Here is a 17,245-nt window from a genome sequence, read left to right as displayed (position 1 = left end):
AAATATTCCTTCTATAAATTTTCTATTCGTAACCGTAACTTCAATACCACTGATGAGAAGACCTTAAAGAAGTCCAAATCGATCCTTCTACCTACTATACATTCAATTGCACGTGAAGACCCACTTACAATATCTCATACTAACTTTTACAAATAAGCTTTGTCGTGTCATAATATCCTACAACAGTTCTACTAAAAGATAAACTCGTCCTCTCTCTCTCTCTCTCTCTCTCTCTCTCTTTCTCTTCTTCTTCTCTGTACATCTCTGTATAATTTTATAACTAAAGTAGGAGAGCTGTGACCCCTGCTAAAAATAACTTCCGTTTCCTAGGTAGATTTCTAATATGAACAATTTCAAGGAAGCTAGAAACTGTCAAAACTTGAAGAAGGCTAAATGAAACGAGATTGAAAACGCGACTTGCGTGACATTTTAATTCCTACGTTCTCGACGGAAACAATAATCGAAAATCGAACGGTTCTCCGTTAAACACATATCAATTTGATAAAGAATGATATTAAACGCGAATCTCTAAGATCGACGGCAATCCCAATTACATATGCGTGGCAAAAAAACGTTGCATAGAAACGTTGCAGATGTTGGCTATTCTTTTTATGGCCATTTTACATGTATAAATCAATTAGTAACACTTGCGATTAATTGTTACTTCATTTTAACATGAAATGTCTTACCCGCCTTATGAGTTACTCAGACCTGATGAGATAGTTAATTTTGAGCGTTACTAAGGATAACTGATGCGTTTGCGTGACATCAAGAGGAAAAGGTCGGCAATAGAACTCGGCAGGTGATGGTACCGTGTAACAACGTCCGGTCACATACGGCAAAAAACAACTAAGCGAATCGTGGACTGGGAAACCCTAACGCGATTTATTTGCCATACTTAGACCTCTCAGATTACCGTCTGTACATCGTTCGCTATAACATTAGCTGGCCGATTCGGAATTTAAAAGATTTGAAAAGATCGATGGTAACATTACCAATTTTATTCGATCAAAACCGGCATATTTTTCTCGAGAGGAATTCGCAAATCGTCCGAGAAACAGTGTAAATGCATAAAAAGTGATGAAGACTATGTCCAAGATATAACTGTATTCTGGTTTTTCCTAAATAAACAACAAATCTACTACAGAGAAGAATTATATCACAAAGTAATTCATACATCTATTATACTTGTACAGGGTAGATTACGTTCTGAAAAAATAATTGTCGAAAATAAGTTAGTATCCAAACACTTTTAAGCGGCAATGTATTTGTCTACTGAATACCGAAGGACCGAAAGTCAGTTTCAGCGAATAGTAGTCGGATGCCAAATCACGGAAACAGGAAGCTGGGACGTACCTGCGACGTGACAAAGGCAACGAAATTGTTCGCCGCGGAATCGGAAATAATAAGGTCCCGGGGGATTAATTTTTTCACGGCGACGACGTGCGCGCGCGTGCATTCATAAAGAGGGGAACCTCCCTCTCGGAGGAACACGACGCGGCGCACCGCGACGAAATTAAAACAGAAAGGTTGGCACAGCGTCAAGGGAGCACACCCACGGGTAATTGAGCGAAACAAATTCGACGCAACGTCGTCGAGTTACCGCAGCCCGCCACGGCAAGCGATGTTTGGCCGCTCGTAGAGCGCCAATGATCGCCCGTTACGAGCTACGAATTAGCCATCTTTGTCCACCGTCAAGCACACGGCAACATTTTAGCCCTTCGCGTTTCCTGTGCTAAAACAAAAGGAAGAAGGTGAAACAAACGGAATCAAACCACGATAAAAGTACTACCCTTCGTTGTAAAATATTTCACACGACCCTCGATAAGTAATTAGGCTAGTGGATGGACTCAAGTAGGTGGCATGTGGGTCCGAACACTGGCTAAGTAGATTCAAAGCTCTTATTGCAAACATTGTAAATATTTATTAACGGGAAATATTCGTTTAGTGCAAATTAAATGCAAAGAATACCGGACGAACAAGACAGAACAAGGGAAACAAAGACCATAAAATGAAATAGAGAAGATAATAATTGATACAGATAATTGAGAACAGTTATTACACGTAATAACGATGACTCGTTCGAAAATTGTTATAGAATCGTGAAGAATATCAATTTTATTATCAAGCTTGTTGGCATACACATTTTCCTAATATGATTAAATGTAATAAATTATTTTAATTAATTGAATCATAAGTGGCACAGCTGCTGTTGTACAAAAAGCATAAATGAGAGTCTGAAAGCTCTGCAAGGTGTATAGATTTTAAGCAACTTGAATATTCTCGGATAATTTACAACAACAGTTAAGACATTACGAATAAATGAGATATCATGTGCGGTATGTCTCTGTTCAAGCGTATCTAACGCTAACGTTAACGTATCTAAGCTAGAAAGAACAGATGCATATTTTTTACGATCAAAGGACACGAGGTCATCGCGGGATTTATGTGTCTCGCTGGTATCCTTAAGAATTTATGTTGGACACCTTCGATAACGGAACATAAGCACCGCTGGTAAGGAGACCAGATAACGCAACTAAACTCCAAACGGGGACTTATTTATGCCTACTTCGAGAAAAAAGCAGTCCTTTCAAATAAATTCAAACTCAAACACGATAAATTTGAACCCTCTATGAATACTAGAAGAAATGACGTATTATATCCGGAAACATTGAAATGTACAGACGGTACGGTAAATTTTATTCGACGCTTTCATCGTGCGAACTTACTATATTTAATACGTTTTTAACGAAGAAGAAAGTATAAACATACTTGTTTACTTTAACTTTCTCTTGTTTACTTACCTATTTATTTGAAGAGAATCTCGTTATGTTGGCGCTCAAAAAATATCAAAGCATATCTGCCGATATTTCAATTAATAGAAATCTACTTCTCTTCTGATAATTTAAAATCGTAAAAATCATTTGGATGAACTTCAGTGTATTTTTGGTACGTTAAAATTTCTTTATGTAGAATGTGTGTGTTTGTTTTTTAAGCAGTCTCGATATTAAATATCGGAACCATTTTATTTTGTTGTTTTACTAATAAAGTTACAACAGACGGGCGTTTTGTTACCTCGAGTTCAGGGTACAAACTTTGCAACGTTCAACGGTGAAAATCGATAAATAAGGTTTGTACTAAAAATATAATCCTCAGTTTTTCCGACACGCGAAGTTGCTCGAATAATTATTGAATAATGAACGACGTTATAAGCCAACGACCGGCAGCCATATATTTTGAAACTATTACACTTCGAACAGCTTAAGTCAGAAACATATAACGTGTAATAAGATTAAGAAGCTAGAATTCACCTGATTCTTTAATAAACTTGAAAGAAGTCGGTACACTAATGCATACAGGTTACGGATTATCCGCTTTAAATTTTAAATGTATGAGTACACAACTAAGCGAGACAGCGATATATGTATAATACAGGTAAGTACTTTCGATTTTAATCCTTTGTAACGCCTTGTGACCTACAGTTAGAGATTACATAGCTATGTCACATATATTCCTTTTATTCCAACCAAGCGTGATTCTTTACATAAGATATTTATGAAAAGATTATCTAAATAATACTTACATTATCCTATTTGGCTAGATATTATTTTGAAAAAATAATACGTACACAAGAAATACACGAGGAATTATTTTGCTTGGAATTGTTCCATTATTTAGAAATAATTTTTCGTTTTATTCAATATTTAAAAAATGATACAATTTTTTACTTTTAAACGTTTCGTCGAATGATCTTCCGAATAATTTCTGATGCAATAATGTCAATTGACAAATTCGTCAGGTATAATTTTCAGTGTCTTATGCACAAGTTCGGACAAATATTATTGGAAGGTACATAAGGCTAAAAACAATTTTGCAAGAGCATATGCCGTTATTCTAAAATAATTCTACATTATTTATGACTCGGATGTATACAAAATATTATATTTGAAATTCAGTTAAAACGAAGCATTATTTGAAAATGATTTATTTAATTTTAACACATTACTTTACTTATATTATCTCTAAAATAGAAATAATAAAATAATTGAAAAGATTTGTTATATCAAATCGTTATTTTCTATCTGCATTGCAAATAAAATTCCCAAAAATCCCAAGCCTAATACCGTTTTATTAATCGATCGGATTATCTATCTCAATTCATCGTTAGGCATCAACATATCAACTAAATATATTTAATTAAACTAAACTACAAAGACAAATAGAGATTTAAAAATACATCGGATATGTTGCGTTAATCCCAATACCAATAAATTCGAACGCCAGTAATACCAATAGATTGTCCAACAGAAGAAGAGAATCGAATTATATACCTTCGTTTGGTGGCGTGCGCTGTTCGTGAAATACTCCTTTGATTACTACAATCGACAGCAACTGCACACGTCAATTATTAAATACTCTTCCTATACATCCAGCCATTCTTGTGCTACTCCAGCCGCAGTGAGGGATGAAAAAATGAGGATAAAAGCGCGCAGGAGAAAACAGTAAGCAGAGAAGAAAAGAGGAATCAGCGAACGCAAGAGAAGAACGAAGAGTGAAAAGAAGAGAGTGAAATCGAGATAGTTGACAGGTTGTCGGTAGTACCAGTCGGATGCGTTATGAGGCCTCCATGTGAATTTTCAAGCCGCTGCTGAATTCGCATTTTCCAGCTGAAAAATGATGCGTCACATCCGCCGATGCAACCTGCTCCTCCGGCTCTATATCTGTTTGTTCTGTATCCACGTGTGTGCCGATGGATATTTACGCTTGACCTCGAGTATGTGTGCGTTCATCTATCTGCATGCACGCTCATATTTCCCGGCATCTTCATCCACTTACCGTCATACTTGCATGTACGGGCGTTTCGAAGATCCACAGCAAGATCGGTGCGTGCTGCGTGCGTGTGAATGTAGACAGTTGAGTTGTCGTTCGAGCACGAACACACTCGAAAGCCCATCGACGCCGTACGAGACAGAAATTACCAGCGTCGATTGCAAACCACCGCTCGCGGGTTGAAAACAGACCGACGAGCGAGACGATCGAAGTTGGAAGAATAGCAGAGACCTGCGAGAAAGAATGGAAGGAAGAGAAGAGCGGCGGTGAGAGAAGATAGAGAGGGAACAAGTAGGAAGTCTATTCGTGCCTGCTTCATTAACGGAGGCAAGGGCACCGTGGTTGAAAGAGATTGGAAGGTCGGCTGCAAAAAAGGGAAAAAACTGAAAGAAAGACAGGCCTTGAGGGGAGAAAAAGACGACCAGGTCGTGACGGTCAAGTCGTGTTTCGGCTTAGCCAGCTCGCGATTGGATCGAAGATATAACCGCGAAAACGTGGCCATACAAACGGACCAAGGCTTTCGAGAACCTAAAATTACCTCCGATTCTTTTCATCGATACTTTCTGATGATGCAAAGCGGTTAAAACTTAGTTTACTTTTGGTATTCCGCGTGCGAATGAATAATAATAGCAAAGGCGCAGAGGGGATAGAGGTGCACGGGTTTAGGGAACGATTTAATTGTCGCAACGTTGGCGAAACGTCGAGAGAGTGTGTAGTCATCTTGTTAACGCTGACTGACATAGCGAAACATCAACTTGAATTCTATCGAGGAAGTAATTCTATCGAGCTAGCGCAACTTGACGCGAATAACGTACATACGTGCTAATTAAAATGGGTATTTCTTACTTAATCGTACAATCTCCTCTTCCGGTGTACTTCAATTCTCCGATAATTTAAAATTTCGTGGAAATTGACAGATCATCAGATTTGTCTTAGCTGGACCATTTTTAGAGACCATCGTTAAGTTACGTATTCCGCTACGTTAGATCGATAACATTGGGTACGGTGCTAAAATAGTAACAGGTTTCAGACGATTGAAACCATATGTCACAAAAATATTTCAGTTAAATTTCGTCCTTATCTATCTATGCTAAGCTACTATTAATAAAATGATATAGATAATATAAATTATGACTAATATCGAAATATATGATATACGATTTACTTTGGCGCTTTATTAAATAATAAACTATCCTACCTTTTATTTCAATTATTGGAGATGTTATTAAAATAAATGTAGAATAATTCATATAGCTACTTTTTTGGTAGCACCAATTTACCTGTCTACTTATGTATTATTTATTAGTTAAATTATTAATTATGTTTTTAATTTATTTAAAGCAAAGAAACACGAGTATCTTTTTACTTTTATAACGCAGGTTATTACTTCAGCAATGCGTCATAGTTTCTCAGAATTAAAATTCATTTTTGACGCAGCCCATTCTTTCCTTAAATATTTAATTAAACCAGACTGAAACTCGTGAGTTTCCAGTCTTGGAAACGAAATTTTTCACGATTTACACCTCATATAACCCCATAAACGTTTCCTTAAGTTAACGTTATAGAAATTGGGACAACGTTCGCAGACATTTTCGCACGTTACATCCGTCCTTTAACCGAGCCCTGAATTTTAAACGTCCCCGCCCTAATAGAACAGGGAATTAACTTTGCACCGAGAAAGTCAAACTCGGACGGTTTCGGATTATCCTTCAGGATGTCCATATGTGCAATATACATGTATGCTGATTTATGATTCTCTCTGTAATGGGGGTGAATTACCGACACCATTCGCCGCCATAAATCTTCGTGGCTTAAATGAAACTTTCACTACGCTTAATTATGAGCTGAAATTTTCTTTCAGCTCAGAAAGTTGCTTCTGATTTCATCAGCCTCAGCGAGATAAAGTACTAAAACGTATTAAATTTTCTTGTGTCACCAGATATTGCCCTCTCTCTCTTCCCCCCCTCTCTCCCCCCTCTCTCTCCCCTCTCTCTCTCCCTCTCTCTCCCTCTCCTTCTTTCCGTTAAGACTGTACCTACATTACAGGAAATAAATATATTTTTTCTCCCCAATCTTGTTATTCGCTGTTCTTCTTCGCTCCTCTCTTTCCGGCTTCTTCTTTCCCTTTTCCTCGCTTTTTTATCTCGGTCGAGGAGCCAGCTTTTTCCGGTTTCTCACCGGTCAGAGTTTCGTTTAAGATCGTAAACACCGCCGAGGCACACCACCGACATTTTTTACCATTTCGAAAGGGTTTTCAAATCGTCAAATCGTCGAGTCTTTGACGTTGCATTAGCCGACTCGTTTTTATGAGAACTTTCTTTTACCATGAACGCAATAACTCTTTCTTCGCGAATGGTGTGCTTCTTTAGACGTATGGTCACGGTTTGCGTTATGCTCCTTTCTTCTTGCCTCTGCGTATTTAATTTCTGTTTTTTTTTCCTCCTTAATTTTTTTCGGTAGTGGTTGTTGTTTCCCCTCCTTTCCCAAATGTAGTATCATTAAAGAAGTTTCTCGCAGTTAGCTAACTTAAGTCTCCGTGTTTGAAATATTTTCTTTCTTTCGGTTTAGCTATTACATTACACTTTCTCGAAATTACTTTCTTATTCTTAGCTTCGAAGGGAATCTGGAACAAACATTTCAAGTTAAGTGCTGAATGTGACAGAGCAACGTATATGTAGATAAAAATAATAAACTGAACTATTTTAGTATTGCTAAACTTTTCAGTATACTTTTAAATAGATTTATGTAAAAATATTTAAATAGTAATTAAGCTTAATTTAGTATAGTTACCTTAGTTGGTGCTGTTGATCAGTAGATACATAATTAGGTAATCATTAACTAGTTAGCGAGTTAGTACAATTTTGTATAATTCTATAGACGGCGAAGAAAGTCTATCTCTTTCAATAAACTTAGAGTTTTCTTATATTGTGTTCTATTAGTTAGAAGTGATTGCATATTCTTGGATATTTTTAAGTTGCGTCTTGCGTCTTCAAATTTGCAGCAGGAAAGTTCGATGACACTGTTGGTGTTGCAATATTCATAGAGTTTGGGATTCTGTATTTTTTGTTTTTTCTTTGATAAAGCACGAATTCATTTCTTGTAAAAATGTCATGTATATTTTAAAAAGATTATTTTGTCTCTGTTTTCAGTTTATCTCGATGCACGAAGGTTTTTGACTTACTTTTCATTCTAATAGTTATTTCAATTTTTTTTTAGTTTTTTGTGGCCAATAATATGTTTTGATATATATTAATTACCGCTATTCTGTTGTAGGTTAGACTGTTAGGTTTCAATTAACCATTCGGACATCAAACTTTAATACAGAAATTCAAATACCAATCCATAACAAATAATCTCGTAGAACATTCACGAACGCAACTACGAATACATTACGATGAAATGGTTTTCGTTATATTCACGAATAAATGAAAAAATCGCCTGATACAAAAGCTAACTAATAAAAAAGCATCTTTGCGTAAATAAAAAAAGAGTTACGAACGCGGAATTCGCGCACGTTTAGAATATACATAGCGATAAATCCAGCGTAAAATCAATAGCTGAATATCAAAACCCTCTCGATTGTTACCTGCGATGAAAAAGAATTTTCAATACGCAAGCAATCGACACGACATTTTCGTGCAGGTCTAACAGAGTAATTGAATGCGTTCTAGCGCATATTCTGTCGGAGGGAATCGACATACGTATACTGATTGTTCAAAATATTCGAATTACGTACCTGTTCATCAAACTATTTTACGGCACAATACTGAACAATCATCGATAAATTATTTAGATAATATTTAATGGCAGTATATTAATTAAAATATTTCAATCTCATAGCTATTACATCTATACAAATTATCCTTTTGTAGAAGCGGATAATATAATTTCATCGTATTCGGAACAAATAAAATCCATTCATAAGAACGATTTGTCTTTTATACTATAGGACGTGAACATTTCATGAAATTTATTCCAAATTCCCTGTATTCACGACTTAGTTATTCGTTATTTAATTGATGCAAAATATTGTTCGGAATATCTTCTGGAAATCGAGTTCCAAAAAGTACACGAATTCGATGGAATCTACTTGAAATCAAGTTCACGCAATCCAAACTGAAATATTAAAATTTAAGTAATTAATAGTGGGGTAAGCAACTTCACAAATAGAAAATGATCCGTGAAATCTTTATTGACGCTAAATACTCGATTACTGAATTTATATAAGTGTGGAAGAAATTGCATTAAAATGATCGATCAGTGAACTGAAAAAGTACGTTACAAAAACTAAAAGAAAATCTTAACTAACAGTAACATATTTTAGTTAAATACTCGTGTAGCATTACGATTTACTATCAGCATAGATATACATAATGTAATAATATTAACTTTCAATATTTTCACGGAATATCATCAACAGAAAGAAAACAAACAGCTTCGAGGAAAACACTGTCACGTACGGTTGAATTAGCGTCCCCGATTAATAATGTACAATCGATTCAACTTATCACTCTACCTATCTACAAGTGCGCAAATCCAAACGTCCAGATGTGACAAATTTCTTCCACGAAAACAAAGTCCATAATTTTGGACGTTACTATACTTAAACTCTACAGTATATTTCAGGTCACGTACGTCTCGGTAAACGTTCTTTTCGAATCAAGATAGAAAATTTCACGGAATTGAAAGTAACGTCCCCCGGATGGCATCAATACCTTTTTTTTCTTTTTCCTTCCTCTTTCCCCCTTTTTTTGTTCCGTCGCTAAAAATAGAATCATAGTCGGGCAAATAGAATGATACCAATCACGGTATTGTCGTGATAACGCGATTGCCCGTTATGAAGTTTTCGAACTGGCCCTTGCCCCTGCACCGCGCCGCCCCTAGCTATTTCATCGGGACAGATTTCCACCAGATGTTTCTACCAGGACGACATACCGAATGACTTCCACGCGGAAACACGAATTCATCGCATCAATGACGAGGATATCAATTTCAACGAAAAACTGTCTCTAGAAAATTATATTACGCGTATATACCAAGAAAATATTTGCTTAAAACAGATTTATTAAATAAAAGGTCAAGTTTACGAATTAACAGATTTTTCAAAATCATTTTGATCTTTTTTAATTTAACACATTAACGAACTCTTTAAAATGTCGTTTCAGATTTCTACAAGTGTTATGCATTAACAGATATTTTAAATGAAAACTCAAGTTATCTTGTTTTCAAGCTTATTTATATTACCTTTATTTGAATTTTTTATATTGCCAGATTTATTATAATTACAAACTGCATTTTTAGCTAGACTTTTTTACTCGGATGTTTTTAATAGGCGATGTCGGTGCTAAACTTTCTAACTTTTACAAATCGAAAAGGTAGCGACATGGTAATGTTAAACCTTACAGTATTATTGTAATACGCTTGATATTAAATGTACTACGTGCTGTTGTGTATCATTCTGTTAATAACATTACGTTGCGTACAAAATATGGGAACAGATGCACAGATACATAATAGATTTTAGATGTTTCAGTCTCTAAAAGTAAATTTTCCCAACGAAATTTCTTCCCAGACTATATGTGATTATGAGAAGAAATATCTTTCCATACATGCATTTGGATTTCTCCTTTGAAAAGCACTGTTCGTATCGAAAAGCAGTATACATACATATGTATATAAAAATGTCACCATGTAAGTATGAAACGAAAAGATGAAAATCTACAGCGACTGCAGGAAGAAGTTAAATCTGATATATCGATATAAGTGTCAATGTTTATTATGGAATGGCCAATATGAAATTGTACCGTGAAATTCAAGATATTTTGAATCGATATTGTTCGCATAAATAGTAGATTTGAATCGTTGCTATATCCTGCACAATAAATTTTGATAGAAGTCGCCAAGTTTCCTAATTATTTAAGAAACGATGATAATCTTAATTTTGAAATCTATACTGTCATTTAACGTAGAAAAAGCTATTAGTATCGAGCGTAGGATACAATTCCCTTAAGCTAATACTGGTTTAACAAAAACGGAACTTTCCTAGTAATCGATACTAAAAAATGTAGGTATGCATTTTCCACGATTTTCGTCTCGTTCAAAATTATGTTTCTCCTCCTCTTTACTGGCACTTTGCTTCTTATTTTACAGGATCCTTTCCTTCAAAAGTACACAGTATATCAAACCATTTTTATCCCTCTTCGTCGCTTGGCCTTAGAGTTATAACTTACAATATACGAAACGTCCATTCGAACATAGTCTTCTATAATGTTTGCTTCGCACTTACGTATTGGCAAATACAAAAGTATCGCAGAAATATGACGTAATATTTCTACCCGCGTCAGGATAAAAGCTATTGCCGTTTGTTTCAAGAAGACATTATAGCTATGCTTATATCGTTTCTCGAATAACATTAGGGTCTTTAACTTCATTCGACGAAATTACACGTAATATTAACCTAGCTACCGGAGAAAGAAAAAAAGTAATATCAGCCTCCGAGATGAGGAAAACAGTCAAACTTGCGAACGAACAATAAAAATTTCTATAACTCTGGACGTTTCATAGAAACGAGAGTTAAGACAATAATTAAAAAGCGTTACTTTTAAACGAGAGAATTCCTCTCTTTTGCGTTAAACGGTGAATATTTAAATCTTAATTGCGTAGTTGAGTGGTTCAGATATGTATCCTGTCTGTGCGCTCTTTCTTATCACAATAAGGCAAAGACACAGAAATAAGACGAAGAAAGATAATGAAATAGGGAAAACTTTCTAAACTCTCCTTCGATCTTATAGAATTGGAGCAGGTGTTCTAATATGTTTATACGTAGAACGAGATCTATTGATATAAAAAAATAAAAATAAACCTACTTATGAAGATAAAGTAACTTTAAGATCTTTAAAATATCATCACTTCCAAAATAAAAGGTCACCGGATCATGTGCTATTCGTAACTATTTAATATTGCCTAATGATATTTCGTTCTGTTTTTTATCTTCCCGGTTTCAAAGCTATAAGTTACCCTAGTTAAACGGGTCACCGTGTACGTAAGCTCATATTTTGTTTACAAGGAATAAAAAAAGCAATAAAATGGAAGCGTGCGCAACTCATACGTCAGTAATACAAGACATGCCGACAGGTACCAGAAAATTAGATTTTTATTCAGCTGTCTGCCGCGGGACATTCCAAACTCATCGTAATTCCTCACCTATATCCAATGTGACTGATCGATCTGACATCGGCTCTGAGACTGATAAAACGGCGCTTTCAATAATGACAACTAATAGATATTTTCATATATATCTTAAATCTACGTTTATCGTCGTTTTTATCGTTGTTTTTATTCGCACCATCTATATATGTGAATAAAAAAATATTGTAAGACTGATACACTATGAATGTATATTTCATAGTTCATTTATTCATTATGTAAATTTGTAAATGTAAAATATTTCGTTAGGAGCAAAACACAGGCGTATTTACAGTTGAGCTTCGCTTGGAAATCTGCTATTGAACGCTGTTGATCGTTGTGTTTGATATAAAAGGTTCAGAAAGGGGAATTATATAGTAAAACTTTTTAACACAAGCAAGTTAAAAAACGTTACGTTTATACGATTTTTCATTAGACATATTTTTCTTTTAGTGTGCATGAAAAATAAATATACGTAAATTTATTTTTTTTGCTAGTATAATCATTATTTTTCTGTCGAAATACGTACGTACCCAACATGAAACACATTAAATGTACGTAATGTTCATAATGGTGCTACTGATGATGATAATACAGAATTATATTTATTTTGTGGCGGCAATTACAAGAGAGACAATAATAATGAAAAATGGGTTCAATGTCTTCATTGAGATCACGAAGAATGTGTTTAAAGTTATTCGCATGTTCAACGTGTAGGAAACAAAGAAAGCTAATATAATATAAGTCAAGGATATGGAAGACATTCTCTTATATGTCATTTTTATTTAAATTAACATTCATTTTTCATAGCAAAAATAAAGTTCTTTGCGATTTCTTTACACATTTTCCAGCTGTTCCATATTAGATACCTCTTTTCTAACTCGCCGCATTTAAATTCTTTTTTTACAACTTTTATCGTGACTTTAAGGTACTTAAACTTTTGCACAGTTAACATACGAATGTCTATTTACTTTATCATTTTTTAACATTAGTTTCATTGGAAAATGAACGTATTTCACTTTTGAGGAAGCTACAAAAATCAGGTATTGCATATTACGTACAGTTTCTCTAAATGCATTTTGTGAAATTTCGGTTTATAAAACATTAACGTAAAACGGAGCTTATGTAAAATTTTCCTCTCTTTATACTTCTTATTCCATAAACTTTCTTTTGTCCGCCAATGTATGAATGCGGATCAGCCTTGTGAAGGTTCTCACCTTCTCATCGATTATCATTTCCAAGGAATATTAAAATCCCTCTGTCAAACGTTTCACGTAAACGACCGCATTCAATTCAATTTATAAGGTTTCATGTGGTGGGATTTTCTTTTTAAATGGAACGTACAAAATAATATTAAATATTGTGGTTCGCCTCAAGCATACCTTCGTACGTTCATAAATTTTGAAAACTTTTTGAGATTTTTGGGGGACTAAAACGAATTTTACAATTTTTCGACATTTTAGAAAATTTAGAAACTTTCATCCATTCGCTACCGATCGTATTTCATCTGATCTTTCCGTTTTCACCAAACGTTAAAACAAACAATGAATGTAGTGTCGAACTGCAATTCAACGTATTCTGCGTTTTTCTATTGTTGTTAAAAGGGAAATTTTGTATCGGTGACCAGTGCTCCTCATGGTAGTGAATATGTCACACTTTGACAAATCTGATATATTTTAAACCACAAATTTTCAACCTTTTAAATATTAAATTAATGAATATACATACAAACGGATAAAATTTTAACGCAAACAATTTTAATACTGGATTAAAAATTAAAGAACCGATGTTTCGCTTCGCTCACGTTACGCTACGATGTATTTAAAATATATTTAATCTCATCAAGCCTGTATACGTCCGCAAAATAGACGGAAATATACATCGAAAAAAAAGAACCTCATAATTGACAATCATGCGAATAATCGAGAAAATGAAAGCAATTTAATATAACATATTACTGATATATTCATTATGTGATTCCTGTTTTAATTTTTCATCGTTGTATACGTATTAATTGACGTTCGTATTGAGCGATTATATTCGATCGCTGTTATATCCAACTAGTATAATACGCACTTCCAGTATTCAATTTGCATGACTAAAAAATAGATAAAAAGGAAAAGGGAAATAAAACTGAAAAAACGGGCGTAAAAATCTAGGTAAGTCGAATGAAACAGACACGAGTAGATATTTTTGATCGAAAAGAATTTTATTTCGACAACTGTCGGTCATAGCACATGATTTACCGTACATGTGAGTGTGTGGAGAGGGCCTTCACCTTCTTCACGTTCTTTTTCCCTCGCTCGTAGTACGTAATCTCTCTTTTCTATTTATCATGTATACGTTCAAAAAATGTGTAATCATGGAAATATAGGTACGCCTAGGTTCTCTAAAGGTTCACCTGTATGCGCGTTCTTTTTCTCACTTCTCTCTCTCTCTCTCTCTCTCTCTCTCTCTCTCTCTCTCTCTCTCTCTCTCTCTCTCTCTCTCGTAAAATAAAAGTAATATTTTTTGTTTGTTTGTTCTGTTTAGTATTTTCTGCTATCGTGTTACCGCACCGTAGACGGATTTCTCTTGCGACACTAAATTACACATTTGTACATCGTTAACATCCCTTAAAACTGGTTTCTCCGCTCTTTATTTTTCTCTCTCCGTTGTCTTTTTTCTTCTCGCACGCACACGTACAATCTTTCTCTTTCTCTCGAGACTTTTCTTGTCCGAGACCATTTGAAACATTTACAAACTAGGATATTCCGTGCCGCCTTTTAGGAGGTACGCGAGCGCTCAGACACACATATATACTCACGCATGCGCGCATACGCTTTACACACACTTATTTATTTCGCAATCTTTTCTCCTTCTCCCTTTCCCTTTTATTAACAGGGCACCAACGATTGCCGAGGGAATTTTTCGTAATTCTTTCAATTGCTTTATCTCAGCCCCCGAACGATATTCGATATACGTGCCATGTGTGGATATGCACCGATCTGAACACCGATCTATCAGAATTTTGTCGAAGAGATCGAGGATGAGCTAAATTCTAGAAAAACTCGCCAGTCGTGACTTGTGTTTAATATTCGAGAAGTAAAATGACAGATTTTTAGTAGGTTTCGGGATTATTATATCAGGAACAATCCCATGGCAATACGATAGACGATTCTTCGTGAATCGCGTTTTCGAGGTGTTCGTTGAAACGGTCGTTAGGCAGTTCGTCGTTAGTAACAGGAAGCTTAACCTTAGTTTTTCACGAGATACTCGATTAAACGATAGGAACGACAAAGGGGGTCGTTACTATAAAATGGAATTGAGCGAGAACGTTATGCGAATATTCAAATGTCTTGTTCTCGTTTTCGTAAAAACGGCTGTACGTATGAAAATTGCATATCACGCCGAAAACGATCACTTAGTCGATCAACTTCTAAACGTTACACATTTGCATAACATGAGTTCATCGTATATCGACACGTTACCGAACGAGACGAAATTTTTGTATTGCATTTTTGCCTTTTAAATCGATGCTTGTGCGCCAGTTTTGTAATTTTTTTTTTTACCGAAAAGTCGCAGTTTGCATCGAAAAGCTCACCAAAATTCAATTTGAAAATTTTCCTTCATCTGCAAAACTTTTGTCCTGAACGAGAATTGTGTACGTGAAACATAACTCGCATTAACGAGTTTCCTTTCTGCGTACAAACTCGAAGTAATAGCAAAGTCTTTAAATATAAAATATCTTATGTATAATCAGACTTTGAAAACGAAGATGATTTTCACTATGAGTTATACAGGATTTTAAGGAAATAAAAATTACAATTGGCTTCTGGGAATTACCGTTATAATTCTCTGATGAATTATAGAAACATCAACCAAAGATTGTTCTTTAAATATGTACCTTCTTGTTAAGAAATTTCCTATTTACTTATTCTGTTCTAAAATACTAGAATACTATCGACTAAATGTAAAATTAAATATATTGTAATTGTACAATACATAGTACAGGAGAAATAAAACTGAACGATACATGAAAGGACGTATAACGCAAAAGAAAAACCTTTATACCTATTTACAAAAACTCAGAGAAACTGTTAAAAGATGCACCGTCATAAATTTATAAAATTTCTATGAAAAATTCTATGGTCACTTTTCTAAGATAATTCTAGCATTAAATTTAATTTAAATAGAAAAATAATCCTATCCAACTTTTCAATGCAAATAGCCCAATTTTAATTTGAACGCTCGACTAATCGCGAACATACGGAAATAAATTTCACCATGATTAATGTCGCGATTGCAAAACGAAAGCAGCCGCATATAATGTGTTACGTAACACACTCGAGATGACGATGACGCATGAGTGTTTGATGATTTGCACGAAATCATACAGAAAGACAAAGCCTGGTGAAGTTAATTTAACACGCTTATCAGACATGTTCAACAAACAGCTTCGAAACGCATTAAGAACACCTATAGAATCGTCAAGTGTGCGTGACAGCATATTATCGTACGTTACGGTCATACGTTACTTTCATACTGGCAACTTTCTCAGCGTTTTTTATCGTAACATTCTTTGCATTTCTCTCTGTGCATCCATCCAAATTGTATATCCAAACAACTCACTCTATACGATATAACCACTTATGTATATGCAAAAGCTATGCAACACCAAAAAATAACTTATTTCTTTTTCTCTCGTTTTGTTCGTATGAGCGACAAAACGCACGTGCACTGACACCTACGCGCACGTATACACACACGTTATTCATGACATATTATTCCTTCTTTTCGACGTATTGCTTGGTTTCAGACCGATATTAGAAATTGTATGAAAACAAGAGTTGGAGCACGAGCGCGATCGGAGCACATTTGATGAAAGATGAATTAACGGTAAAGTGTGACTTCGCTATCTCTGCCGATTTATTGTATTAGTAGACACGGATTACAGATATCTCGTCAGAAGGCGATGGAATGTTGAAGAGCCATGAATGTTAGATGTTTGAAACTTGTGCAACGATGTAACTTAACATGTTTAATATGGCCAGATTTCTACGATTGCTACTTTACACAACGAATACTGAAACGAATCTTTATATTTGAAAAATGTCTAGAACGCATGTTGGGTTTTTAAAAAAATATTAGAAAAAAGATGACATCGGTCATATACAATCGATCTCGTCACCGAAGGGCTGCCTTCTCCTCGATACATGTATATGCTAAGAACACATTGAACATTTTAAGA

This window comes from Bombus affinis, chromosome 4 (assembly GCF_024516045.1).
Source record: "Bombus affinis isolate iyBomAffi1 chromosome 4, iyBomAffi1.2, whole genome shotgun sequence".
In the NCBI taxonomy this organism is placed as follows: domain Eukaryota; kingdom Metazoa; phylum Arthropoda; class Insecta; order Hymenoptera; family Apidae; genus Bombus; species Bombus affinis.
Note: the sequence above shows the minus strand (reverse complement) of the source record.